The sequence below is a fragment of the Triticum urartu genome, chromosome 7A (assembly GCF_056163025.1).
Source record: "Triticum urartu cultivar PI428250 chromosome 7A, HENAU_Tu73, whole genome shotgun sequence".
Lineage (NCBI taxonomy): Eukaryota > Viridiplantae > Streptophyta > Magnoliopsida > Poales > Poaceae > Triticum > Triticum urartu.
The window spans coordinates 378,231,909-378,259,145 of NC_141879.1; the positions used below are offsets into that span (position 1 = coordinate 378,231,909).

At 44.2% G+C, this 27,237-nt stretch overlaps 1 pseudogene; it reads right to left on the reverse strand.

The window, feature by feature from the left end:
• LOC147959658 (uncharacterized) overlaps positions 1-27,034 on the reverse strand; it is a 77,755-nt pseudogene extending 50,721 nt beyond the window's left edge.
• Between the last annotated feature and the right edge of the window lie 203 nt (positions 27,035-27,237).

Here is a 27,237-nt window from a genome sequence, read left to right on the forward strand (position 1 = left end):
TCACATGTAGATCCCGCTACAATGCTTTGTTTAGAACTACACCAACTGACAGCTCCACCGTTTAATGTAAACACGTATCCAGTTTGCAATTTAGAATCGTCCGGATCAGTGTCAAAGCTTGCATCAACATAACTGTTTACGATGAGCTCTTTGTCACCTCCATATACGAGAAACATATCCTTAGTCCTTTTCAGGTACTTCAGGATGTTCTTGACCGCTGTCCAGTGATCCACTCCAGGATTACTTTGGTACCTCCCTGCTAGACTTATAGCAAGGCACACATCAGGTCTGGTACACAGCATTGCATACATGATAGAGCCTATGGCTGACGCATAGGGAACATCTTTCATTTTCTCTCTATCTTCTGCAGTGGTCGGGCATTGAGTCTGACTCAACTTCACACCTTGTAACACAGGCAAGAACCCTTTCTTTGCTTGATCTATTTTGAACTTCTTCAAAATCTTGTCAAGGTATGTGCTTTGTGAAAGTCCAATTAAGCGTCTTGATCTATCTCTATAGATCTTTATGCCTAATATGTAAGCAGCTTCACCGAGGTCTTTCATTGAAAAAACTCTTATTCAAGTATCCCTTTATGCTATCCAGAAATTCTATATCATTTCCAATCAATAATATGTCATCCACATATAATATTAGAAATGCTACAGAGCTCCCACTCACTTTCTTGTAAATACAGGCTTCTCCAAAGGTCTGTATAAAACCAAATGCTTTGATCACACTATCAAAGCGTTTATTCCAACTCCGAGAGGCTTACACCAGTCCATAAATGGATCGCTGGAGCTTGCACACTTTGTTAGCTCCCTTTGGATCGACAAAACCTTCAGGTTGCATCATATACAACTCTCCTTCCAGAAATCCATTCAGGAATGCAGTTTTGATATCCATCTGCCAAATTTCATAATCATAAAATGCGGCAATTGCTAACATGATTCGGACAGACTTAAGCATCGCTACGGGTGAGAAGGTCTCATCGTAGTCAACCCCTTGAACTTGTCGAAAACCTTTTGCGACAAGTCGAGCTTTGTAGACAGTAATATTACCGTCAGCGTCAGTCTTCTTCTTGAAGATCCATTTATTCTCAATTGCTTGCTGATCATCGGGCAAGTCAACCAAAGTCCATACTTTGTTCTCATACATGGATCCCATCTCAGATTTCATGGCTTCAAGCCATTTTTCGGAATCTGGGCTCACCATCGCTTCTTCATAGTTCGTAGCATGACTTCTAGAACAGGATTACCGTACCACTCTGGTGCGGATCTTACTCTGGTTGATCTACGAGGTTCAGTAGTATCTTGTTCTGAAGTTTCATGATCATCATCATTAGCTTCCTCACTAACTGGTGTAGGTGTCATAGAAACAGTTTTCTGTGATGCACTACTTTCCAATAAGGGAGCAGGTACAGTTACCTCATCAAGTTCTACTTTCCTCCCACTCACTTCTTTCGAGAGAAACTCCTTCTCTAGAAAGGATCCATTCTTAGCAACGAATGTCTTGCCTTCGGATCTGTGATAGAAGGTGTACCCAACAGTCTTCTTTGGGTATCCTATGAAGACACATTTCTCCGATTTGGGTTCGAGCTTATCAGGTTGAAGCTTTGCACATAAGCATCGCAGCCCCAAACTTTAAGAAACGACAACTTTGGTTTCTTGCCAAACCATAGTTCATAAGGTGTCGTCTCAACGGATTTTGATGGTGCCCTATTTAACGTGAATGCGGCCGTCTCTAAAGCATAACCCCAAAATGATAGCGGTAAATTTGTAAGAGACATCATAGATCGCACCATATCAAGTAAAGTATGATTACGACGTTCGGACACACCATTACGCTGAGGTGTTCCGGGTGGCGTGAGTTGCAAAACTATTCCGCATTGTTTCAGATGTAGACCAAACTCGTAACTCAAATATTCTCCTCCACGATCAAATCGCAGAAACTTTATTTTCTTGTTACGATGATTTTCAACTTCACTCTGAAATTCTTTGAACTTTTCAAATGTTTCAGACTTATGCTTCATTAAGTAGATATACCCATATCTGCTTAAATCATCTGTGAAGGTGAGAAAATAACGATATCCGCCACGAGCCTCAACATTCATCGGACCACATACATCTGTATATATGATTTCCAACAAATCTGTTGCTCTCTCCATTGTACCGGAGAATGGTGTTTTAGTCATCTTGCCCATAAGGCACGGTTCGCAAGTACCAAGTAATTCATAATCAAGAGGTTCCAAAAGTCCATCGGTATGGAGTTTCTTCATGCGCTTTACACCGATATGACCTAAACGGTAGTGCCACAAATAAGTTGCACTATCATTATCAACTCTGCATCTTTTGGCTTCAACATTATGAATATGTGTGTTACTACTATCGAGATTCATAAAAAATAGACCACTCTTCAAAGGTGCATGACCATAAAAGATATTACTCATATAAATAGAACAACCATTATTCTCTGATTTAAATGAATAACCGTCTCGCATTAAACAAGATCCAGATATAATGTTCATGCTCAACGCTGGCACCAAATAACAATTATTTAGGTCTAATATTAATCCCGAAGGTAGATGTAGAGGTAGCGTGCCGACTGCGATCACATCGACTTTAGAACCATTTCCCACGCGCATCGTCACCTCGTCCTTTGCTAGTGTTCGCTTAATCCGTAGTCCCTGTTTCGAGTTGCAAATATTAGCAACAGAACCAGTATCAAATACCCAGGTGCTACTGCGAGCTCTAGTAAGGTACACATCAATAACATGTATATCACATATACCTTTGTTCACCTTGCCATCCTTCTTATCCGCCAAATACTTGGGGCAGTTCCGCTTCCAGTGACCAGTCTGCTTGCAGTAGAAGCACTCAGTTTCAGGCTTAGGTCCAGACTTGGGTTTCTTCTCCTGATCAGCAACTTGCTTGCTTTTCTTTTTGAAGTTCCCCTTCTTCTTTCCTTTGCCCTTTTTCTTGAAACTAGTGGTCTTGTTGACCATCAACACTTGATGCTCCTTCTTGATTTCTACCTCCGCAGCTTTCAGCATTGCGAAGAGCTCGGGAATAGTCTTATTCATCCCTTGCATATTATAGTTCATCACAAAGCTCTTGTAGCTTGGTGGCAGTGATTGGAGAATTATGTCAATGACGCAATCATCTGGAAGATTAACTCCCATCTGAATCAAGTGATTATTATACCCAGACATTTTGAGTATATGCTCACTGATAGAACTATTCTCCTCCATCTTGCAGCTATAGAACTTATTGGAGACTTCATATCTCTCAATACGGGCATTTGCTTGAAATATTAACTTCAACTCCTGGAACATATCATATCCTCCATGACGTTCAAAACGTCGTTGAAGTCCCGATTCTAAGCCGTAAAGCATGGCACACTGAACTATCGAGTAGTCATCAGCTTTGCTCTGCCAGACATTCATAACATCTGGTGTTGCTCCAGCAGCAGGCCTGGCACCCAGCGGTGCTTCCAGGACGTAATTCTTCTGTGCAGCAATGAGGATAATCCTCAAGTTACGGACCTAGTCCGTGTAATTGCTACCATCATCTTTCAACTTTGCTTTCTCAAGGAACGCATTAAAATTCAACGGAACAACAGCACGAGCCATCTATCTACAATCAAGCATAAACAAGCAAGATACTATCAGGTACTAAGTTCATGATAAATTTAAGTTCAATTAATCATATTACTCAAGAACTCCCACTTAGATAGACATCCCTCTAATCATCTAAGTGATCACGTGATCCAAATCAACTAAACCATAACCAATCATCACGTGAAATGGAGTAGTTTTCAATGGTGAACATCGCTATGTTGATCATATCTACTATATGATTCACGCTCGATCTTTCGATCTCAGTGTTCCGAGGCCATATCTGCATATGCTAGGCTCGTCAAGTTTAACCTGAGTATTCTGCGTGTGCAAAACTGGCTTGCACCCGTTGTAGATGGACGTAGAGCTTATCACACCCGATCATCACGTGGTGTCTGGGCACGACGAACTTTGGCAACAGTGCATACTCAGGGAGAACACTTTTATCTTGAAATTTAGTGAGAGATCATCTTATAATGCTACCGTCAATCAAAGCAAGATAAGATGCATAAAAGATAAACATCACATGCAATCAATATAAGTGATATGATGTGGCCATCATCTTGTGCTTGTGATCTCCATCCTTGAAGCACCGTCGTGATCACCATCGTCACCGGCGCGACACCTTGATCTCCATCATAGCATCGTTGTCGTCTCGCCAATCTTATGCTTCTATGACTATCGCTACCGCTTAGTGATAAAGTAAAGCATTACAGGGCGATTGCATTGCATACAATAAAGCGACAACCATATGGCTCCTGCCAGTTGCCGATAACTCGGTTACAAAACATGATCATCTCATACAATAAAATTTAGCATCATGTCTTGACCATATCACATCACAACATGCCCTGCAAAAACAAGTTAGACGTCCTCCACTTTGTTGTTGCAAGTTTTACGTGGCTGCTACGGGCTTAAGCAAGAACCAATCTTACCTACACATCAAAACCACAACGATAGTTTGTCAAGTTGGTGCTGTTTTAACCTTCGCAAGGACCGGGCGTAGCCACACTCGGTTCAACTAAAGTTGGAGAAACTGTCACCCGCAAGCCACCTATGTGCAAAGCACGTCGGGAGAACCGGTCTCGTGTAAGCGTACGCGTAATGTTAGTCCGGGCCGCTTCGTCCAACAATACAGCCGAACCAAAGTATGACATGCTGGTAAGCAGTATGACTTATATCGCCCACAACTCACTTGTGTTCTACTCGTGCATATAACATCAACATATAAAACCTAGGCTCGGATGCCACTGTTGGGGAACGTAGTAATTTCAAAAAATTTCCTACGCACACGCAAGATCATGGTGATGCATAGCAACGAGAGAGGAGAGTGTGATCTACGTACCCTTGTAGATCGACAACGGAAGCGTTTGGTTGATGTAGTCGTCCGTCTTCACGGCCCGACCGATCCAGCACCGAAACTACGGCACCTCCGAGTTCTAGCACACGTTCAGCTCGATGACGATCCCCGGACTCCGATCCAGCAAAGTGTCGGGGAAGAGTTCCGTCAGCACGACAGCGTGGTGACGATCTTGATGCACTACCGTCGCAGGGCTTCGCCTAAGCACCGCTACAATATTATCCAGGACTATGGTGGAAGGGGGCACCGCACACGGCTAAGAGTATGATCACATGGATCAACTTGTCTCTAGGGGTGCCCCTTGCCTCCGTATATAAAGGATCCAAGGGGGGGTGCGGCCGACCCTAGTAGGAGGCGCGCAGGAGGAGTCCTACTCCTACCGGGAGTAGGACTCCCCTCCCTTTCCTTGTCCAAGTAGGAGAGGGGGAAGGAGAGAAGGAAAAGGGGGGGCGCCGCCCCTCCCTCCTTGTCCAATTCGGACTAGGGGGAGAGGGGGCGCGCGGCCTGCCCTGGCAGCCCCTCCTCTTCTCCACTTTAGGCCCATGAGGCCCATTAACCCCCGGGGGGTTCCGGTAACCCCCCGGTGCTCCGGTTTTATCCGAAACTTCCCCGGAACACTTCCGGTGTCCGAATATAGTCGTCCAATATATCAATCTTTATGGCTCGACCATTTCGAGACTCCTTGTCATGTCCGTGATCACATCCGGGACTCCAAACAACCTTCGGTACATCAAAATGCATAAACTCATAATATAACTGTCATCGTAACCTTAAGCATGCGGACCCTACGGGTTCGAGAACAATGTAGACATGACCAAGACACGTCTCCGGTCAATAACCAATAGCAGAACCTGGATGCTCATATTGGCTCCTACATATTCTACGAAGATCTTTATCGGTCAGACCGCATAACAACATACGTTGTTCCCTTTGTCATCGGTATGTTACTTGCCCGAGATTCGATTGTCGGTATCCCATACCTAGTTCAATCTTGTTACCGGCAAGTCTCTTTACTCGTTCCGTAATACATCATCTCGCAACTAACTCATTAGTTGCATTGCTTGCAAGGCTTATGTGATGTGTATTACCGAGAGGGCCCAGAGATACCTCTCCGACAATCGGAGTGACAAATCCTAATCTCGAAATACGCCAACCCAACATGTACCTTTGGAGACACCTGTGGAGCACCTTTATAATCACCCATTTACATTGTGACGTTTGGTAGCACACAAAGTGTTCCTCCGGCAAACGGGAGTTGCATAATCTCATAGTCATAGGAACATGTATAAGTCATGAAGAAAGCAATAGCAACATACTAAACGATCGGGTGCTAAGCTAATGGAATGGGTCATGTCAATCAGATCATTCACCTAATGATGTGATCCCGTTAATCAAATAACAACTCTTTTTTCATGGTTAGGAAACATAACCATCTTTGATTAACGAGCTAGTCAAATAGAGTCATACTAGTGACACTCTGTTTGTCTATGTATTCACACATGTATTATGTTTCCGGTTAATACAATTCTAGCATGAATAATAAACATTTATTATGATATAAGGAAATAAATAATAACTTTATTATTGCCTCTAGGGCATATTTCCTTCAGTTCATTGATGATATCCTAGTTTACTCGAAGAATGAAAAGGAGCATAAGGAGCATTTGCGTTTGGTACTTGGAAAGCTCAGAGAACATCAGTTATATGCCAAGTTTAGCAAATGTGAGTTTTGGTTGAAGGAAGTTGGATTCCTCGGACACGTTATATCTGGAGAAGGTATAGCAGTAGATCCCACTAAGGTTGACACTGTGACAAATTGGGAAGCCCCAACAACAGTTGGAGAGATCCGGAGTTTTCTTGGACTCGCAGGATACTATCGGAGATTCATTAAAAACTTCTCGAAGATTGCGAAGCCTATGACGGAATTGTTGAAGAAAGATACCAAGTACAAATGGACTGAAGAATGTGAGGCTAGTTTCCAGGAGTTGAAGAAACGTTTGGTTACATCACCTGTGTTGATTTTGCCAGATCAGACCAAGGATTATGAGGTGTATTGCGAAGCTTCACGTCGAGGACTTGGAGCAGTGCTTATGCAGGAAGGAAGAGTTGTTTCATATGCCTCACGACAACTTAAGCCTCAGGAGTTGAATTATGCCACGCATGATTTGGATTTAGCAGTCGTAATGCATGCGTTGAAGACTTGGAGAAATTTTCTCATTGGAAACCATTGTGAGGTATACACGGATCACAAGAGTTTGAAGTATATCTTCACGCAGAAGGAGTTAAATCTCAGGCAGAGGAGATGGTTGGAGCTCATTAAGGATTATGATATGAGATTGCATTATCATCCCGGAAAGGCTAACGTAGTAGCTGACGCATTGAGCCGTAAAAGCCATGTCAACACCCTATTGACAGGAGATTTACCAAGAGAGTTAGCCGAGAATCTTCGTGAGCTATGTTTGGAGATAGTTCCGGGAGGCTATGTAGAAGCATTGGAGATTTAGTCTACTCTGATGGATAAGATCAGAGAAGCCCAGAAGACTTACAAGGAGATTTCTTCTATTAAGGGGAAAATGAGCAAAGGAAAAGCTAAAGGATTTCGTGAGGATGAGCACGATACCCTATGGTTTGAAGACCGTGTCTATGTGCCCAATGACCCAGAGATCAGGAAGTTGATTCTGCAAGATGCCCATGATTCACCATATTCGGTTCACCTAGGAAATACCAAGATGTATCTGGATTTGAAGGATATTTTGTGGTGGACCAGAATGAAGAAGGATATTGCGGAGTATGTAGCAGTTTGTGATGTATGTCACAGAGTAAAGGCAGAGCATCAGAAGCCAGCCAGATTGCTACAGCCATTGCCAATACCCGAATAGAAGTGGGATAAGCTAGGCATGGATTTTATTATAGGTTTGCCCAGAACTCATTCAGGCTATGACTCGATTTGGGTAGTAGTCGATCGTTTGACAAAGGTAGCTCATTTCATCCTAGTGAAGACTACCTATACTAGTGCCAAATTGGCAAAGATATACATGACCAGGATCGTATGTCTGCATGGAGTTCCAAGGAGCATTGTATCAGATAGAGGAACCCAGTTTACCTCAAAGTTCTGGAATCAGTTGCATGAAACTTTGGGTACTAGGCTAGAAATCAGTACATCTTTCCATCCGCAGACAGATGGACAGACTGAGAGAGTCAATCAGATTTTGGAGGATATGCTGAGAGCTTGTGCGCTAGATTATGGATCTAGTTGGGACGACAATTTGCCATATGACGAGTTCTCTTACAACAACAGTTATCAATCCAGTTTGAAGATGGCCCCTTTCGAAGCCTTGTACGGAAGGAGGTGCAGGACCCCACTGTCATGGGATGAAGTTGGAGACCGCCAGTTATTTGGACCGGATCTGATTAAGGAGTCTGAACAGAAGGTGAAATTGATTCGCGATAGGCTCAAGGTAGCCCAGTCCAGGCAGAAGAGCTACGCAGATTCTGATGAGGACATCAATACCATTGTTACATCCACAGCCCCTACTGTTACATATACTGGACCAATTACTAGAGCTCACGCACGCCAATTAAATTACCAGGTACTTTCGTTTCATGGTAATGATTCTAATGTTCATGAGATTATGATGCTGCCTAATTTGGATACATTTGTTTTGCTTACAAATGAAGGGCTTACCTTGGAGAAGGATGAACATTGGAGCAAGAACACACATGGAGTTGATGGCATGCGCAAGGGGATCAAGAACGGAGTTACAAGTGATGATTTCAGGACTTTAAAGCCGCCATAAGGAGTGCATGAAGCCTTGGACGAAATATACAAGATGCCACTTCATAATATTCGTCCATAGGCTATTCTAGGTGCTGCGTCACCTTATCAATGGGCCAGGCCCATGTAATTTCGAAATACTTAAGTATAGGCTATTTTTAGAGTCCATATGTGTGGGGAAACAAGAGTAAGGGTTGGTTTCGGACCCCACCCTCAAGGGCCACGAAATTCCCCCCTCTTCCTCCATATATACAGCCCTTAGGGCGTCGTTTAGACTTTGGGTTTTGTTTAGATTAAAAGTTCGACAGAGCTGCAACTTCGCGTACTTCGTTTGTGTCCAACGACCAGACCAAGACGTCACAGAACCCCACCTTGATCAATAAAGCTTTCATCTTATATTCGCAATATCCCGATTGCAATCTCAGTTTCTTGCTTGTTCTTCGTTTGCTTGCAGGAAACAGACCCTCGTGGTCAGGTTGATCGTGCTCCGGCGTGGTCAATAACCCTCGGAAGGTTGGTTTAGCGGTTGCTAAGGCGCGACGTCTCGCACGTTCGTAGTCGGATCGTCAAGGTCGACTCCCACAGAAAACGATAGCCACCATCTCATCGAAACATCGGGACACCTTAGTCTCTATCAACTGGTATCAGATTTCCAGGTTGCTCGGTGAGATTATACAGTTTTTCGTAGATTAGATCGAGTCTGTTCTTCATACCTACAGTCCACGAAAAAGCCACAAAAAAATTAGGGTTAGTTCATCATATCCGAACCAATCTGAGCCTTTGCATAATCTTTTTAGGGTTTTTGCTTTGTTGAATTTGCGGTTGCATCGTCGTGTCAAGTTGCTGGTCTTAGAGTCTAGTCTTTTAGAGTTTCGAGTTCTGGTCATAAGTTGTCACGCCGCCGCCGCACCATCATCATCGCCCATCTATCACTTTTGCTTATCCGCCACCGCTCTGAATCCATATCCATATACCACCACCAATCCGTATCCATATACCACCACCAATCTGTATCCATATACCACCACCGCTACCATATACCACCACCGCTGCCATATACCACAACCATATATCCACCACCAATCCGAGTTCTTCTCATATTAGGTTTGTTCTTAAGATCAATCTAAATTCCGTTTCGTGTTTCCTTGCCTGCGTAGGTCTCAGAAAAAAAAAGAGTCTGAAGACCCCCGGGCAGTTTTTAGGCCAAAATTTTCATGGGCAATTTTTTTCCCTATCCTACTTTTAGGCTTTTCTGAGTCTTTTGAGCCACGTGCCATCATAGTGATTTTTTGTCGCACTTTTTCGTTGTCGCTGCCCTGATTTCCGAAAAAAAAGTGGAAAAAAAAATTCTTGCCCATCCTATCAGTTTGACGAGAGAAGAGTTTTGAGACACTCGCCATTATAGTGATTTTTCGCAAAAAAAAGAGGAGCGCAAAAAAAGGAGCGCAAAAAAAAGAGCGAAAAAAAAGAGTTCCAGAGTGTGCTTTTCCCTTATTTACGTGCAGCGCCGTGATTTTGTTAGTGTTCTAGGCTCGCGTCTCTAGCACGGTCTAGCCTAGGACCAGCACAGTACCGTCGTTGAGCGTTTATTCAACTTTGCATCTCTGAATTGATTATTGCTAACCCTTTTTGCTACCATACTATAAGCCTTCCCAGCTCCACATACATCTACGTCGTGCGTTTGACTCTCCCTGGCAATCGCTCCATCCAAGCTTTTGAGAGTTTTGACTACAACGGTTGCCGATCACCGCCTGCTGATGGGTAAGAACTGGTAAGAATTTGAGATTTGCTTGACGGATTTGTGACACCCGCCTCCACCACCACTTGTTAGTAGTCTGTAGGATCATATTCTTGTGTGTTTCTATTGCTGCTAACCATGCCAGGATCACAAGCCGACGAGACTAACTAGGAGAACTTGACGAACAAGGAGCTTCATTATACGTTTCAGCAAATGATGAGTGGACAGGTGCAAGATGTGATAAACAGATTTGAAGAGGCCATGGAGAAGATAGATGGCATGGAGAAGACGTTTGAAACAAAGCTCGATAACAAGTTTGCTGAATTGCTTTCGCGTTTTCCACCACCACCACCGGCTGCTCCTGCCGCACCTCTGCAACAACAGCAACAACACCGACTACCTCCATGTCGGGAAACAGCCCTCCGCCGAGCGAGCCGTGTCCCTCTTCAGTCGGGCCAAACTGCTGGTGCTGCTGTTGATACTTCTGTGGCTCCTACTGCTGATGTGGAGGAGGATGATTATGTGGGAGATTATGAGGATGAGGTTGATCAAAATCATAACTACGTGCCACCACCAGCACAGCAACCACCAGGTCATCCACATGCAAATAATGGCAATGGTAGGGCTCACCCTCAGGTACGAGATCATGACCATCTCCCTAAACTAAAATTGAATATTCCACCATTTGAGGGTAGATATGTTCCTGATATATATCTTACTTGGGAGTTAGAAACTGAACAACGATTTACATGTTTACAATATCCCGAGGAGAGACGTGTTCCTGCTGCTGTTTGTGCTTTCACTAGTTTTGCATGTGTTTGGTGGTCTGAGCATTGCAGATTATATCCTATTCCGGCTACTTGGATATAATCTACAATGCTCAGACCACCAAACACATGCAAAACTAGTGAATGCACAAACAGCAGCAGGAACACGTCTCTCCTCGGGATATTGTAAACATGTAAATCGTTGTTCAGTTTCTAACTCCCAAGTAAGATATATATCAGGAACATATCTACCCTCAAATGGTGGAATATTCAATTTTAGTTTAGGGAGATGGTCATGATCTCGTACCTGAGGGTGAGCCCTACCATTGCCATTATTTGCATGTGGACGACCTGGTGGTTGCTGTGCTGGTGGTGGCACGTAGTTATGATTTTGATCAACCTCATCCTCATAATCTCCCACATAATCATCCTCCTCCACATCAGCAGTAGGAGCCACAGAAGTATCAACAGCAGCACCAGCAGTTTGGCCCGACTGAAGAGGGACACGGCTCGCTCGGCGGAGGGCTGTTTCCCGACGTGGAGGTAGTCGGTGTTGTTGCTGTTGTTGCAGAGGTGCGGCAGGAGCAGCCGGTGGTGGTGGTGGAAAACGCGAAAGCAATTCAGCAAACTTGTTATCGAGCTTTGTTTCAAACGTCTTCTCCATGCCATCTATCTTCTCCATGGCCTCTTCAAATCTGTTTATCACATCTTGCACCTGTACACTCATCATTTGCTGAAACGTATTATGAAGCTCCTTGTTCGTCAAGTTCTCCCAGTCAGTCTCGTCGGCTTGTGATCCTGGCATGGTTAGTAGCAATAGAAACACACAAGAAGATGATCCTACAGACTACTAACAAGTGGTGGTGGTGGCGGGTGTCACAAATCCGTCAAGCAAATCTCAAATTCTTACCAGTTCTTACCCAGCAGCAGGCGGTGATCGGCAACCGTTGTAGTCAAAACTCTCAAAATCTTGGATAGAGCGATTGCCAGGGAGAGTCAAACGCACGACGTAGATGTATGTGGAGCTGGGAAGGCTTATAGTATGGTAGCAAAAAGGGTCAGCAATAATCAATTCAGAGATGCAAAGTTGAATAAACGCTCAACGACGGTACTGTGCTGGTCCTAGGCTAGACCGTGCTAGAGACACGAGCCTAGAACACTAACAAAATCACGGCGCTGCACGTAAATAAGGGAAAAGCACACTCTGGAACTCTTTTTTTTCGCTCTTTTTTTTGCGCTCCTTTTTTTTGCGCTCCTCTTTTTTTTCGCTCCTTTTTTTTGCGCTCCTCTTTTTTTTTGCGAAAAATCACTATAATGGCGAGTGTCTCAAAACTCTTCCCTCGTCAAGCTGATAGGATGGGCATGAAATTTTTTTTTTTCACTTTTTTTTCGGAAATCAGGGCAGCGATGACGAAAAAGTGCGACAAAAAATCACTATGATGGCACGTGGCTCAAAAGACTCAGAAAAGCCTAAAAATAGGATAGGGAAAAAAAAATTTGCCCATGAAAATTTTGGCCTAAAACTGCCCGGGGGTCTCCAGACAAGGAAACACGAATCAAATTTTTTTTTCCGAGACCTACGCAGGCAAGGAAACACGAATCAAAATTTAGATTGATCTCAAGAACAAACCTAATATGAGAAGAACTCGGATTGGTGGTGGATATATGGTTGTGGTATATGGCAGCGGTGGTGGTATATGGTAGCGGTGGTGGTATATGGATACGGATTGGTGGTGGTATATGGATATGGATTTAGAGCGGTGGCGGATAAGCAAAAGTGGTAGATGGCAAGGCGATGAGGATGGTGCGGCGGCGGCGGGACAACTTATGACCAGAACTCGAAACTCTAAAAGACTAGACTCTAAGACCAGCAACTTGACACGACGATGCAATCGCAAATTCAACAAAGCAAAAACCCTAAAAAGATTATGCAAAGGCTCAGATTGGTTCGGATATGATGAACTAACCCTAATTTTTTTTCTGGCTTTTTCGTGGACTGTAGGTATGAAGGACATACTCGATCTAATCTACGAAAAACTGTAAAATCTCACCGAGCAACCTGGAAATCTGATACCACTTGATAGAGGCTAAGGTGTCCCGATGTTTCGATGAGATGATGGCTATCGTTTTCTGTGGGAGTCGACCTTGACGATCCAACTACGAACGTGCGAGACGTCGCGCCTTAGCAATCGCTAAACCAACTTCCAAGGGTTATTGACCACGCCGGAGCACGATCAACCTGACCACGAGGGTCTGTTTCCTGCGAGCAAACGAAGAACAAGCAAGAAACTGAGATTGCAATCTGGATATTGCGAATATAAGATGAAAGCTTTATTGATCAAGGTGGGGTTCTGTGACGTCTTGGTCTGGTCGTTGGACACAAACGAAGTACGCGAAGTTGCAGCTCTGTCGAACTTTTAATCTAAACAAAACCCAAAGTCTAAACGACGCCCTAAGGGTTGTATATATGGAGGAAGAGGGGGGAATTTCGTGGCCCTTGGAGGAGGGGTCCGAATCCAACCCTAACTCTTGTTTCCCCACACATACGGACTCTAAAAACAGCGTATACTTAAGTATTTCGAAAATACATGGGCCTGGCCCAATAATAAGGTGATGCAGCACCTAAAATAGCCTCTGGACGAAATTTATGAAGTGGCATATTGTATATTTTGTCCAAGGCTTCATGAACTCCTTATGATGGCTTCAAAGTCCTCAAATCATCACTTGTAACTCCTTTCTGGATACCCTTGCGCATGCCATCATCTCCACGCTTGAACTTGTTCCAAGGTTCATCTTTCTTGTCCAAGCTAGGCCCTTCATTTGTAAGCAAGACAAATGTATCCAATTTAGGCAGCATCATATTCTCATGAACATTAGAATCGTTACCAAGAAACGAAAGTACTTGATAATTCAATTGGCGTGCGCGAGCTCTAGTAATTGGTCCAGTATGTATAGCAGTAGGGGATGTGGGTGTAACAATGGTAGTGATGTCCTCATCATCCTCCCCTTCTTGAAATGAAGTCGTCCTCGATGAAAGTTCATCGTCCTCACCCAAATAAGGCTTCAAATCTGCAATGTTAAAAGTGGGACTAACCCCAAAATCTGCAGGCAGCTCTGCAGGCAGCTCAAGTTTATATGCATTATTATTTATTTTCTCTAACACCTTAAAAGGACCATCAGCGCGTGGCATTAGCTTTGATTTGCGCAAATTGGGAAATCTATCCTTACGCAAATGTAACCAAACAAGATCTCCAGGTGCAAACACAACATGTTTTCTACCCTCATCTCCAGCAAGTTTATATTTAGCATTCATACGCTCAATGTTTTCCTTAGTTAACTCATGCATTTTTTAAAATCAATTCAGCACGTTATTTAGCATCAAAATTAACCTTCTCCGAAGATGGAAGAGGCAACAAATCAATAGGTGCATGAGGTAGGAAACCATACACAATTTCAAAAGGGCACATCTTAGTAGTAGAATGCAATGAACGATTATAAGCAAATTCAATATGAGGCAAGCATTCGTCCCACATTTTCTTGTTATTCTTCAAAACAGCCCTAAGCATAGTAGACAATGTTCTATTGACTACTTTAGTTTGTCCATCAGTTTGGGGGTGACAAGTAGTACTAAAAAGCAGTTTAGTCCCCAACTTAGCCCATAAACATCTCCAAAAGTGGCTAAGAAATTTAGTATCACAATCTGAAACAATAGTATTTGGCACACCATGCAAGCGAATAATTTCACGAAAGAACAAATAAGCAACATTAACAGCATCATCACTTTTATGACATGGTATAAAGTGTGCCATTTTCGAGAACCTATCCACGACAACAAATATGCTATCCCTCCCCTTCTTTGTTGGAGGTAAACCTAAAACAAAGTCCATAGATATATCCTCCCAGGGAACACTAGGTACAGGCAAAGGCATATATAAACCATGAGGATTGAGTCGTGACTTAGCTTTTTGACATGTAGTGCAGCGAGCAACAAAACGCTCAACATCCCGTCTCAACTTTGACCGAAAGAAATGTGTAGCAAGTATATCCTCCGTCTTCTTGAGGCCAAAGTGTCCCATTTATCCTCCTCCATGCGCCTCCTGCAACAACAAAAGACGAACAGAGCTAGCTGGAATGCATAGCTTGTTAGCACGAAACACAAATCCATCGTTAAGAACAAACTTGTTCCAAGTTCCCCCTTCCTTACAATTGTGCAATACATCTTTAAATTCAGCATCATGCACATATTGATCTTTGATGGTCTCCAAACCAAATATCTTAAAGTCAAGTTGTGAAAGCATAGTATAACGACGAGACAATGCATCAGCAATAACATTTTCTTTACCCTTCTTGTGTTTAATGACATAAGGAAAAGTTTCAATGAATTCAACCCATTTATCATGTCTATGGTTCAGTTTTGCTTGACTTTTAATGTGTTTCAAATATTCATGATCAGAATGTATAACAAATTCCTTGGGCCATAAATAATGTTGCCATGTTTCTAAGGTCCGAACAAGAGCATATAATTCTTTGTCATAAGTAGAATAGTTCAGACTAGGCCCACTCAATTTTTCAGAAAAGTATGCAACGTGTTTGCCATCTTGTAATTACACACCTCCTAATCCAATTCCACTAGCATCACATTCAAGCTCAAAAGTCTTTTTAAAATCGGGAAGTTGGAGTAAAGGAGCATGTGTCAACTTATCTTTCAATACCGTGAAGGCTTCTTCCTGTGCGGTACCCCAAACAAAAGACACATCCCTCTTTGTAAGCCCGTTGAGAGGTGCAGCAATGGTGCTGAAATCTCTCACAAAACACCTATAGAAACCAGCGAGGCCAAGGAAACTCCTCACTTGTGTGACCGTTTTGGGCTGCGGCCAACTCTCAATAGCTTCAATCTTAGCTTTAACAACTTCAATTCCTTGTGGAGTAACAACATAGCCAAGAAAAGATACTCAACCGGTGCAAAAGGTGCACTTTCCAAGGTTACCAAACAAACATGCATCATGTAGAGCAATAAAAATAGCACGTAAATGTTCCAAATGTTCCTCCAAAGATTTGCTATAAATCAATATGTCATCAAAGTAAACTACCACAAATCGTTCGATGAATGCACGTAAAACTTCGTTCATTAACCTCATGAAAGTACTAGGTGCATTAGTTAACCCAAAAGGCATGACTAACCACTCATGAGGACATCAATACCAATGTTACACCCACAGCCCCTGCTGCTATACGTACTGGACCAATTACTAGAGCTCGCGCATGCCAATTGAATTATCAGGTACTTTCATTTCTTGGTAATGATTCTAATGTTCATGAGAATATGATGTTGCCTAAATTGGATATATTTGTCTTTCTTACAAATGAGGGGCCTAGCTTGGACAAGAAAGATGAACCTTGGAACAAGTTCAAGCGTGGAGATGATGCCATGCGCAAGGGGATCCAGAACGGAGTTACAAGTGATGATTTCAGGACTTTGAAGCCACCATAAGGAGTGCATGAAGCCTTGGACGAAATATACAAGATGCCACTTCATAAATTTCGTCCAGAGGCTATTTTAGGTGCTGCGTCACCTTATTATTGGGCCAGGCCCATGTATTTTCGAAATACTTAAGTATACGTTGTTTTTAGAGTCCGTATGTGTGGGGAAACAAGAGTTAGGGTTGGTTTCGGACCCCTCCTCCAAGGGCCAGGAAATTCCCCCCTCTTCCTCCATATATACAGCCCTTAGGGCGTCGTTTAGACTTTGGGTTTTGTTTAGATTAAAGGTTCACCATAGCTGCAACTTCGCGTACTTCGTTTGTGTCCAACGACCAGAACAAGACGTCAGAGATCCCCACCTTGATCAATAAAGCTTTCATCTTATATTCGCAATATCCAGATTGCAATCTCAGTTTCTTGCTTGTTCTTCATTTGATCGCAGGAAACAGGCACTCGTGGTCAGGTTGATCGTGCTCTGGCGTGGTCAATAACCCCTCGGAGTTGGTTTAACGATTGCTAAGGCACGACGTCCTCGCACGTTCGTAGTCGGATCGTCAAAGTCGACTTGCTCTAAAACGATAGCCACTATCTCATCGAAAGACGGGACACCTTTGCCTCTATCAAGTGGTATCAGATTTTCAGGTTGCTCGGTGAGATTTTACAGTTTTTCGTAGTTTAGGTGGAGTCTGTTCTTCATACCTATAGTCCACGAAAAAGCCACAAAAAATTTAGGGTTAGATCATCATATCCGAACCAATCTGAGCCTTTGCATAGTCTTTTTAGAGCTTTGCTTTGTTGAATTTGCGGTTGCATCGTCGTGTCGACTTGCTGGTCTTAGCGTCTAGTCCCTTAGAGTTTCGAGTTCTGTTCACAGGTTGTCACGCCGCCGCCGCACCATCGTCATCATCATTACCATATACCACCACCCCACCATATACATCGCCGCTGCCATATACAACCACCAATCCAAGTCCACATATACCATCGCCATATACCACCACCAATCCGAGTCCAGATATACCATCGTCATATACCACCACCAATCCGAGTCCAGATATACCACCACAGTCCAAGTTCCACCAGATTCATCTCCGTCACCAGTCCTAGTCCGAGTCCAGTATTTGTTGCTTTGTTTTCGAGTTCCAGATCACGCCATACTCCGAGTCGTGAGAGAGTAGGACTCCTGAGATTCCGTGCTACCCGCAGAAGAAAAATAGTTCCAAACTCAAAAAAAAAACTAAGTCTGGAAAATTCTGGCTAGGTAGTTTTTAGACCATTTGTAGACTTTTTCGGAAAAAAATTGTTGCGGAGCAAAAAAAAGAGGAAAAAAGTGCAAAAAAAGTGAAAAAAAGGAAAAAAAATTCAGAGTGTGCTCCTCCATTGTTTACGTGTAGCGTCGTGATTTTGTTAGTGTTCTAGGCTCGCGTCTCTAGCACGGTCTAGCTTAGGACCAGCACAGTACCGTCGTTGAGCGTTTATTCAACTTTTCATCTCTAAATTGATTATTGCCGACCCTTTTTGCTACCATATTATAAGCCTTCCCAGGTCCACATACATCTACGTCGTGCGTTTGACTCTCCCTGGTAATCGCTCTATCCAAGCTTTGAGGGTTTTGACTACAACGGTTGCCGATCACCGCCTGCTGCTGGGTAAGAACTGGTAAGAATTTGAGATTGGCTTGACGGATTTGTGACACCACCACCACCTCTTGTTAGGATTCTGTAGGATCATATTCTTGTGTGTTTCTATTGTTGCTAACCATGGCAGGATCACAAGCCGACGAGACTGACTGGGAGAACATGACGAATAAGGAGTTGCATGATAAATTTCAGCAAATGGTGAGTGGACAGGTGCATGATGTGCTAAACAGATTTGAAGAGGCCATGGAGAAGATAGATGGCATGGAGAAGACGTTCGAAACAAAGCTCGATAACAGGTTTAATGAATTGTTCGCGCGTCTTCCACCACCACCACCGGCTGCACCTAACGCACCTCCACAACAACAACAACAACAACAACAACGTCGCTTTCCAAATCAAGTGGGACGAGCACAGTGCGTTCCCATTGACCCTGGGCAAAATTCTGGTGCCGCTGTTGATGCTTCTGCCGCTCCTGCTGCTACTGCAGAGGTGGAGGACCATTACGAGGATGAGTTTGACCAAAATCAGAACTACATGCAACCACCAGCACCACCACCACCAGGTCGTCCTCATGCATATCATCGCAACGGTAGGGCTGCACCACCACCTGATGGAGTGGACAGGTGTTAGATGTGCTAAACAGATTTGAAGAGGCCATGGAGAAGATAGATGGCATGGAGCAGACGTTCGAAACAAATCTCGATAACAGGTTTAATGAACTGCACGCGTGTCTTCCACCACCACCACCGGCTGCACCTAACGCACCTCTAAAACAACAACAACAACGACTACCTGCACATCGCGAAATAGCCCTCCGCCAAGCGAGCCGTCTCCCTCTTGCACCTGGCCAAACTGTTGGTGCTGCACTTGATACTTCTGTGGCTCCTGCTGCTGATGCGGAGGAGGATGATTTTGCGGGAGATTATGAGGATGAGGTTGATCAAAATCAGAACTACGTGCCACCACCAGCACAGCAACCACCAGGCCGTCCACATGCAAATAATGGCAATGGTAGGGCTCACCCTCAGGTACGAGATCATGACCATCTCCCTAAACTAAAATTGAATATTCCACCATTTGAGGGTAGATATGTTCCTGATATATATCTTACTTGGGAGTTAGAAACTGAACAACAAATTTACATGTTTACAATATCCCAAGGAGAGACGTGTTCCTGCTGCTGTTTGTGCTTTCAGTAGCTTTGCATGTGTTTGGTGGTCTGAGCATTGTAGACTATATCCTATTCCAACTACTTGGGCTGCTTTGAAAACTGCTATGCGTACTCATTGGGTTCCACCATATTATCAACGTGAATTACTTCAAAAATTGCAGCGTTTAAGACAAGGAAAAAATTCTGTAGAAGAATATTATCAGGAATTACAAACTGGCATGATTAGATGTGGTATTGTTGAGGAGAATGAAGCTATGCTTGCACGTTTTATGGGTGGATTAAATAGAGAGATTCAGACCATTCTAGAGTATAAGGAGTATACTAATATCACTCGTTTATTCCATCTTGCTTGTAAAGCTGAACGTGAAGTGCAGGATCGACAGGCATTGGCGCGAACTAACTTTTCTGCAGGTCGATCTTCATCATGGATAACACGTGCATCCTCTAATTCCACTACACCAGCACATCCATCAGGTGCCACCTCCAGTTGTGATACAAGAAAGCAGGCACAACCACCACTATCTGCCAAGAGCACACCTCCCGGGCCTGCGCAGAGTTCTTCTTCCATGGCATCAACAGGGCACACAAGTGATATTATTTGTCGTCATTGTAAGGGAAGAGGACATTTTGCGAGAGAATGCAAATCTCAGCGTGTGATGATTGCTACTGAGGATGGTGGGTATGAGTCCGCTAGTGACTATGATGAGGAGACTTTGGCTCTTATTACATGTGAAGAACACGGTGGTGATGATTCTGATCATGAGACGCAATACATGGCTCCTGAAGATGCTGACAGGTATGAATGTTTAGTTGCTTAACGTGTTTTGAGTGTGCAGGTCACACAAGCTGAGCAAAATCAGAGGCATAATTTGTTCCATACAAAGTGAGTTGTGAAGGAACGTTCTGTTCGCATCATCATAGATGGAGGGAGCTGCAATAACTTGGCTAGCATGGAGATGGTGGAGAATCTATCACTCACCACAAGACCACATCCACATCCTTACTACATCCAATGGTTCAACAACAGTGGCAAGGTTAAGGTAACATGTACTATTCGTGTGCATTTTAGTATCTCTACATATGCTGATTATGTTGATTGTGATGTGGTACCTATGCAAGCATGTTCCTTATTACTTGGTAGACCATGGCAATTTGATAAAAATTATGTACACCATGGTAGAAACAATCAGTATACTCTTGTTCATAAGGATAAAAATATTACTTTGCTTTCGATGACTCCTCATTCCATTTTGAAAGATGATATTAATAGAGCTAATAAAGCAAAACAGGAGAAAAAAAGTGAAAATCAGATTGTGGCAAAAGAATTTGAGCAACAAATGCAGCCTAATAATAAACCATCAAGTGTTGCTTCTGAAATTAAATTGAAAAGTGCATGTTTAATTGCCACCAAATCTGATATTGATGATTTAGATTTTAGCAAATCTGTTTGCTATGCTTTAGTGTGCAAAGAGGCATTATTTTCATTTGAGGACGTGCCTTCCTTTTTGCCTCCTGCTGTCACTAACATTTTGCAGGGGTTCGCTGACGTCTTTCCACAAGACGTGCCACCGGGATTACCACCTATTCAAGGGATTGAGCATCAAATTGACTTAATTCCTGGTGCATCATTACCCAACCGTGCACCATACCGTACCAATCCAGAGGAGACGAAGGAGATTATGCGTCAAGTACAAGAACTGCTCGACAAAGGTTATATACGCGAATCCCTTAGTCCTTGTGTTGTTCCTATCATTTTAGTGCGGAAAAAGGATGGTACATCACGTATGTGCGTTGATTGTAGAGGCATTAATAATATTACTATTCGTTATCGTCATCCTATTCCTAGGCTAGATGATAGGCTTGATGAATCTAGTGGCTCTACAATATTCTCCAAAGTTGATTTGCGTAGTGGATACCATCAAATTCGTATGAAATTGGGAGATGAATGGAAAACAGCATTTAAAACTAAGTTTGGATTATATGAGTGGTTAGTCATGCCTTTTGGGTTAACTAATGCACCTAGTACTTTCATGAGGTTAATGAACGAAGTTTTACGTGCTTTCATCGAACGATTTTTGGTAGTTTACTTTGATGACATATTGATTTATAGCAAATCTTTGGAGGAACATTTGGAACATTTACGTGCTGTTTTTATTGCTCTACGTGATGCATGTTTGTTTGGTAACCTTGGAAAGTGCACCTTTTGCACCCATTGATTATCTTTTCTTGGCTATATTGTTACTCCACAGGGAATTGAAGTTGATAAAGCCAAGATTGAAGCTATTGAGAGTTGGCCGTAGCCCAAAACGGTCACACAAGTGAGGAGTTTCCTTGGCCTCGCTGGTTTCCATAGGCGTTTTGTGAGAGATTTCAGCACCATTGCTGCACCTCTCAACGAGCTTACAAAGAAGGATGTGTCTTTTGTTTGGGGTACCGCACAGGAAGAAGCCTTCACGGTATTGAAAGATAAGTTGACACATGCTCCTTTACTCCAACTTCCCGATTTTAAAAAGACTTTTGAGCTTGAATGTGATGCTAGTGGAATTGGATTAGGAGGTGTGTTATTACAAGATGGCAAACCTGTTGCATACTTTTCTGAAAAATTGAGTGGGCCTAGTCTGAACTATTCTACTTATGACAAAGAATTATATGCTCTTGTTCGAACCTTAGAAACATGGCAACATTATTTATGGCCCAAGGAATTTGTTATACATTCTGATCATGAATCTTTGAAACACATTAAAAGTCAAGCAAAACTGAACCATAGACATGCTAAATGGGTTGAATTCATTAAGACTTTTCCTTATGTCATTAAACACAAGAAGGGTAAAGAAAATGTTATTGCTGATGCATTGTCTCGTCGTTATACTATGCTTTCACAACTTGACTTTAAAATATTTGGTTTGGAGACCATCAAAGATCAATATGTGCATGATGCTGAATTTAAAGATGTATTGCACAATTGTAAGGAAGGGGGAACTTGGAACAAGTTTGTTCTTAACGATGGATTTGTGTTTCGTGCTAACAAGCTATGCATTCCAGCTAGCTCTGTTCGTCTTTTGTTGTTGCAGGAGGCGCATGGAGGAGGATAAATGGGACACTTTGGCCTCAAGAAGACAGAGGATATACTTGCTACACATTTCTTTCGATCAAAGTTGAGACGGGATGTTGAGCGTTTTGTTGCTCGCTGCACTACATGTCAAAAAGCTAAGTCACGACTCAATCCTCATGGTTTATATATGCCTTTTGCCTGTACCTAGTGTTCCCTGGGAGGATATATCTATGGACTTTGTTTTAGGTTTACCTCCAACAAAGAAGGGGAGGGATAGCATATTTGTTGTCGTGGATAGGTTCTCGAAAATGGCACACTTTATACCATGTCATAAAAGTGATGATGCTGTTAATGTTGCTGATTTGTTCTTTCGTGAAATTATTCGCTTGCATGGTGTGCCAAATACTATTGTTTCAGATTGTGATACTAAATTTCTTAGCCACTTTTGGAGATGTTTATGGGCTAAGTTGGGGACTAAACTGCTTTTTAGTACTACTTGTCACCCCCAAACTGATGGACAAACTCAAGTAGTCAATAGAACATTGTCTACTATGCTTAGGGCTGTTTTGAAGAATAACAAGAAAATGTGGGACGAATGCTTGCCTCATATTGAATTTGCTTATAATCGTTCATTGCATTCTACTACTAAGATGTGCCCTTTTGAAATTGTGTATGGTTTCCTACCTCTTGCACCTATTGATTTGTTGGCTCTTCCATCTTCGGAGATGGTTAATTTTGATGCTAAAGAACGTGCTGAATTGATATTAAAAATGCGTGAGTTAACTAAGGAAAACATTGAGCGTATGAATGCTAAATATAAACTTGGTGGAGATAAGGGTAGAAAACATGTTGTGTTTGCACCTGGAGATCTTGTTTGGTTAAATTTGCGTAAGGATAGATTTCCTAATTTGCCTAAATCAAAGCTAATGCCACGTGCTGATGGTCCTTTTTAGGTGTTAGAGAAAATAAATGATAATGCCTATAAACTTGAGCTGCCTGCAGATTTTGGGGTTAGTCCCACTTTTAACATTGGAGATTTGAAGCCTTATTTGGGTGAGGACGATGAACTTTCGTCGAGGACGACTTCATTTCAAGAAGGGGAGGATGATGAGGACATCAATACCATTGTTACACCCACAGCCCCTGCTGCTATACATACTGGACCAATTACTAGAGCTCGCGCACGGCAATTGAATTATCAGGTACTTTCGTTTTTTGGTAACGATTCTAATGTTCATGAGAATATGATGCTGCCTAAATTGGATACATTTGTCTTGCTTACAAATGAAGGGCCTAGCTTGGACAAGAAACATGAACCTTGGAACAAGTTCAAGCGTGGAGATGATGCCATGCGCAAGGGGATCCAGAACGGAGTTACAAGTGATGATTTCAGGACTTTGAAGCCACCATAAGGAGTGCATGAAGCCTTGAACGAAATATACAAGATGCCACTTCATAAATTTCGTCCAGAGGCTATTTTAGGTGCTGCGTCACCTTATTATTGGGCCAGGCCCTTGTATTTTCGAAATACTTAAGTATAGGCTGTTTCTAGAGTCCGTATGTGTGGGGAAACAAGAATTAGGGTTGGTTTCGGACCCCTCCTCCAAGGGCCACGAAATTCCCCCTCTTCCTCCATATATACAGCCCTTAGGGCGTCGTTTAGACTTTGGGTTTTGTTTAGATTAAAAGTTCGCCATAGCTGCAACTTCGCGTACTTCGTTTGTGTCCAACGACCAGACCAAGACGTCACAGAACCCCACCTTGATCAATAAATCTTTCATCTTATATTCGCAATATCCAGATTGCAATCTCAGTTTCTTGCTTGTTCTTCGTTTGCTCGTAGGAAACAGGCCCTCGTGGTCAGGTTGATCGTGCTCCGGCGTGGTCAATAACCCCTCGGAGTTGGTTTAGCGATTGCTAAGGCACGACGTCCTCGCATGTTCGTAGTCGGATCATCAAAGTCGACTTCCTCTAAAATGATAGCCACTATCTCATCGAAATATGGGACACCTTTGCCTCTATCAATATACCATATATACTTCCGCATACCCCCACCACTTCCGCATAACCCAACCATTTTTATACCGTTTCGCTCTCCGACACAATTGCTACTTCGAGGTTTGAGAATTTGAGTTGCAGTACCGTATCCTTTTGTGTTTCGGCTATCTAGGTACGGTTCGACATCGACTTCATCGCCGCTCATCTTCGCCACGAACACGTCATCAACAATGACCACCTCGACTACAACTTGGTATTCATGCCACCATTTTGACACCATACCGGAAGCAAGACCGGTAACCTCATCTTGGTATTGGACATATCATTCTTGCCATTAGATTGATAGCCATCATAGCCTTACTCCCTTGCGTTGCTTACCCTTCGAGACTAGCCATTGAGTATTGCCGGCAACGAGACTTGTGCACATTAGTGATCATACTTCCCATACCATACATACATCACTGTTGCATATCTTGGTATCATCTCTTGTGTCACAAAGTTGTCATCGCATACTCATTTGCTATCTTGGTTCATGAAGCATTGCATGAGAAAAGAGCTCAAACATCAAAGAGCCAAACAAGCTTTTAAGCAAAGAGAAAAGATAAACAAAGAACTTTTAAGCAAGAACCATAGCATCTCACGTGATGCGGAGCATCCCAATATCATCCCCATGGACGCACCCACACCTCCAACGGCACCACTTGGACCAATGACACGAGCCCGAGCTAAAGCTATCGAAGATAAGGTGAACTCACTCCTCTCCGAACTTCCACTTTATATGCATGAGACATGGCTACTACCTAAGTCCGAGGTGTTGTGCATGATTAGGTACCAAGAGGGTCCTCCCGAAGATGCGCATGAAGATGTACAAGTCCCCAAGTCCAGGGATGAGGAGAACCAACGGAAGGACATCTGGCCCCGCAAGCCCGGACATCTGGCACTTCCCGAGGTCCCGGATATCCGGCCCCCTGCCCGGAAATCCAGACCCCCTGAACCTGAGAGCAACATGGCCAGCTTCACCAGCCCGGACATCCGGCCTCCACAGCCCGGACATCCGTCCCTCCGCGAACGCCCGGACATCCGGCCCGACGCCCGGACGTCCGGCCTCCCTGTTTGCGAACAGTAAAGGGCCGAGGCCCGTGTACCCCTTCCACCCCCTAGACTATATATACTCTATCCCGTACAACTTTCTAGGGTTAGCGTCCGAGTAATTGGGCACGGATACCCCGAAGACGGCGAGACAAGAATTCAAGACATCGGGGCTAGCAAAGCCCCTCAGTCCAACTACTTGGCCGGCGGCTGACTGCTGGTTGCTGACTGCTCCACCAGGCTGACTGCTGGCTGCCGACTGCTCCACCAGGCCGACTGCTAGCTGCCGACTGCTGGCTGCTGACTGCTCCACCAGGCCGACTGCTGGCTGCCGACTGCTGGCTGCTGACTCCTCCACCCGGCCGACTGCTGGCTGCCGACTGCTCCACCAGGCCGACTGCTGGCTGCCGACTCCTCCACCAGGCCGACTGCTGGCTGCCGACTCCTCCGCCAGGCCGACTGCCCGAAGTCAACTGCAGCCTGACGAGACACCGACGGGACGACCATACCGCGAGTCATCTACAGTGTACTGTGTCCCCTGGGTACTGATTTAAAAAGTACCCCAGGGGACAAGCATGACATGCACCATGCCACTAGCCATGCCTACATAGCTTGGCTTGTAAGCTACCCAAGGTAGCTTACAACCAAAGCCACTACCACCCATGCCAACTCCTATATATATATAGGCACACATCCATCCATCAGGGGATGGACTCACACACTCACGCACACACACAAGCAAGCTAGCTAGCAAGAGAGCTAGCTTGCAAGCCATCCACACACACGCATGAGCATACACATGCTCACGGCCATGAGCCATGAGCATGGCCGGCCACTAGAGCATGCCACATACTCGCATATATGAAACCAGATGCCTGTGGCACTGCTTTCAGATACAGCTCCAGGAGCACTCTGTACCAGATATACCAGATATACTCAGACATGCAGGAGTAGGGGTGTTATCCCTTCGGAGAGCCCCGAACCTGGGTAAACTAGCGCGTGATACTCGCATACCCGTCCCTGGATATTCCGGCAGCAGTCTTTCCCTCACACGAAGCCACCTTGTGGCGTATGTCGTCTTGCACCCCCCGTGAGAATACCACGACATTTGGCGCCCACCGTGGGGCGGTACTATGCTACCGCGCTGCTGCTGGTTTCGCAGTCCGGGCGGGACCATCTTCATCTTCACCGCCGCGGCGTCGCGCCGTACCTCCGGTAGCGCTCGGGGGCTCGACTTCGACCCGGCCCCGGAGCGGCCGCATGGGACGGCGCATCCTCGCCGTCGGCCTTGCCATCTTCATCATCACCACGACGTCGCCACCTCTCCGGCACCGGTCGAGGGCTCGACATCAGCACGCCCTCGGCGCGTATGTGCTGGGCGGTGCATCTTCGTCGCCACCGTTGCAACGCCGGCAGTCCGCCTGCGCCCGCGCGCGGCGCGGGCTCATTTCAGTCGGCCGTGTCCAACCACGCGTCGTTCGCGTCTGCTCTCCTCCAAGCCGCGCCTTGCTTCCAGCCGGAACGCGTGTTCGCTCCTCCATATACCATCTATG